The sequence below is a fragment of the Lepidochelys kempii genome, chromosome 1 (genome assembly GCF_965140265.1).
Source record: "Lepidochelys kempii isolate rLepKem1 chromosome 1, rLepKem1.hap2, whole genome shotgun sequence".
Classification (NCBI taxonomy): domain Eukaryota; kingdom Metazoa; phylum Chordata; order Testudines; family Cheloniidae; genus Lepidochelys; species Lepidochelys kempii.
The window spans coordinates 208,245,372-208,248,856 of record NC_133256.1 but is presented as its reverse complement, the minus strand read 5'-3'; positions in this window follow the sequence as shown (position 1 = coordinate 208,248,856).

The following is a 3,485-nucleotide window of genomic DNA, read 5'->3' as shown; positions in this document are numbered from 1 at the left end:
ACTGAAGGATAGCTAATGAAATGCCATTTAAAAAAAAAAAAAGGGCTCCACAGGTGATCCTGGCAATTGCAGACCAGTAAGCCTACCTTTAGTACCAAGCAAATAGATTGAAACTATAGTAAAGAACAGAATTATCAGACACATAGATGAGCATTATATGTTGGGGAAGAGTCAACATGGCTTTTGTAAAGGGAAATCATGCCTTACCACTCTATTAGAAATCTTTGAGTGTGTCAACAAGCATGTGGATATAGTGCACATGGACTTTTAGAAAACCTTTGCCAGTGTCCCACACCAAAGGCTCTTAAACATAGTAGGAAGTCACAGCATAAGAGGGAAGGTCCTTTCATGGATCAGTAGCTGGTTAAAAGATAGGAAACTAAGGACAGGAATAAATAGTGTGACAGAGCTCCTACCTTGTCCCTGTGGGTCCGGTGCTTCCAGGCAGTTTATACTAGCTTCAGAGGCTCACTACAACCCTCCACATAGCCCTTCTCTCTCTAGGGCCAGGGTTAGTGTACTGAGCCCCTTTTCATCATAAGCCAGCAAGGAGATTGGTGAGAGAACTCCCACAGTTTCTGTTGTCCCTATGGGCTCATTCCATAATAGTTTAGCCTCCTGTCCTGACAGGGGCTTATCTTCCCCTTCCAGGAGATAGTACTGTAGTGGTGGGTTGGGGGGAACCTGGGCCCGCCCTCTACTCCGGGTTCTGGGCCAGAGACCCTAATGGTAGCAGCTGTTGGCAGCCAACTTTTCACTGCCAGAGTTGCTACATTTCCCTGGGCCACTTCCCCACAGCTCTCCCTCTTTTCTATCCTTACTAATGGCTTGAGGATATCATCATTACTCAGTCCTTCAGCCACACTTCCTCTCCCTCACTCTCCTCAGCCTGACTGGAGTGAGCCCTCTAATAGTATCAGAAGGGCCTTAATTAGAGTCAGGTGTTCACATTAACTTAATGGTCTCACCTGACTCTTTGCAGGTTAATTGGAGTCAGGTGCTCTCATTAGCCTGGAGCAGCCCCTGCCTTGGTCAGTCAGGGTACAGCAACCTGCTTCTCCAGTGGCTGGAAGCTCTGTCTCTCACTACTCTCCTCTGGCCTGGAAGGAAGTGAGAGGCTGCTGCTAAGACCTGGGCTCTCGCCATTGCTGCTACTGCTCCCCTGCTACTTGGTTGCTGGCTAGCTGCTGGATCCCCCACCCTCAGTTGCTACTGCTCCAGCTACAGTCCCTTGGGGAGCCTGCTGGCCTGCTCCCCAGAGGAGGGGAGTGAGGGACCCCAGCCATTGCTGCTGTGGACACCACCACCGCCTGTGAGGGGCCCTTCTTGCCTGGCCACTGGACTGCTGCCTGGAGCCGCCAGAGCTGCTGGAACCCCAAGGAGGAGGAGAAGAAGAGGACCATCTGCTGCTGGGGAGCGCACAGAGACTCTGCAGACCACCATAGAGAGGGCCTCTAAGACTGAGTACCTTTCGACCTGTGCTCTTGTGGTGGGGCTTTTGATTGTGTTTGTGGGGACACAGAGGGTGTGGTGTGGAGTGTGTCTCCCTTTGCCCCTGCCCCTGCCATCATTGCTGCCCCCTTATCCACCCCCAGTGGACACTTACCATCTGCCTCAAGCTCCTGCCTCTGGGACTCAGCTGCTCACCATTTGGGCCTGAAGCGGCAGCATGCCCAAACTGACTTTTGCAAGCGCACATGGACGCACGTTCCCCCTTCCTTGGACTGACACCCCTCCCCCCCACCCCAGCAAACCCTCAGCTTTGTCCCTTGCTACCCGACCCATTTTCCCCTTGCAGCCTTTTGCCCTCCCCTTTGCCCCAGCCCCCTCATTAGCTTGAGTTTGTTTGTCTGCCCTGCCCATTTCCCTCTGCTGCTCTGTATGCCCCGCCCCAGCCTCTGAAGCTAGGGGGAGGACAACCCTCTGCCAGCAGGCCTCGATCTGGCCGACCTCACCCCGGTCCCCCCTTTCCCCATGCTCCCTCCCTCAACCGCTGATTCTGCTCCCGCCTCTGAGGTTCTCCTGGATTCTTCCATCTGCCCATAGGTGGCACCCCGCTGATAGCCGCTGAGCCTACTGAGGGGGACCTGAGTCACCAGAGGCACCCCTCGTTGGTGCAGGGCAACCAACCTCCTTCCTGGGCGGGGGCCCCACCGAAGATCGTCGACCTCCTGATGCCGTGGCTGTCACACCTGCCATAGAGCCTGAGCCCGCTCACCTCCTGGATACCAGCAGGACTACTCTGTTGTACCCAACTGGCCTGGGTCTATCACAATAGGCAGTTTTCACAATGGGAAGAGGTAAATATTGGGGTTCCCCCAAGGATCTGTACTGAACCTGTGCTGTTCAACATATTCATAAATGATCTAGGAAAGAGTGGTAAACATTAAGGTGACAACATTTACACATGATACAAAATTATTCAGGATAGTTTAGTCCAGAGCTGACTGGGAAGCGTTACAAAGGGATCTCATAAAGCTGGGTGACTGGGCAGGAAAATGGCAGATGACATTCAATGTTGATAAATGCAAACTAATACACATTGGAAAAAATAATCCCAACTATACATACAAAATGATGGGGTCTAAATTAGTTGTTACCACTCAAAGAAGAGATCTTGAAGTCATTGTGGATAGTTCCTTGAAAACATCTGAGTGTGCAATGACAGTCAAAAAAGATAACACAATATTAGGAACCATCAGGGAAGGGCTAGCTAAAACAGAAAATATAATGGCATGGTATAAATCCATTGTACGCCCACACTTTGAATACTGCATGCAGTTTTGGTTGCACCATCTCAAAAAAGATGTATTAGTATTGGAAAAGGTACAGAGAGGGGCAACAAATTATTTGGGGTATGGAACAGCTTCCGTACGAGGAGAGATTAAAAAGGCTGGGATTATTTAGTTTAGAAAAGAAATGACTGAGGGGAGATATGATAGAGGTCTATAATATCAAGAATAGTGTGGAGAAAGTGATTAGGGAAGTATTATTTACCCCTTCACATACCACAGGAACCAGGGGTCCTCCATGAAATTAATAGGCAGCAGGTTTAAAACAAACATAAGGAAGTACTTCTTCACACAATTCACAGTGAACCCGTGGAACTCATTGCCAGGGGATGTTGTGAAGGCTAAAAGAATAACTGGGTTCCAAAAAGAATTAGATATGTTCCTTGAGGATAGATCCCTCAGTAGCTATTAGCCAAAATAGTCAGGGACTCAACCTCATGCCCTTGGTGTCCCTAAACCTCTGATGCCCAGAAGCTGGTAATGGAGGCTGGGGGTAGATCACTCAATAATTGCCCTGTTCTATTTATTCCCTCTGAAGCATCTGACACTGTCCACTGTCAGAAGACAGGATGCTGGGCAAGATGGTCCATTGGTCTGAGCCAGTATTGTTCTGATCCTTTCCAGGGCTCCACCCACACTTAAAATGTCTCCCCATTCCCCATTCTGAATTTCCTAACGCCTATGCAGAATTAT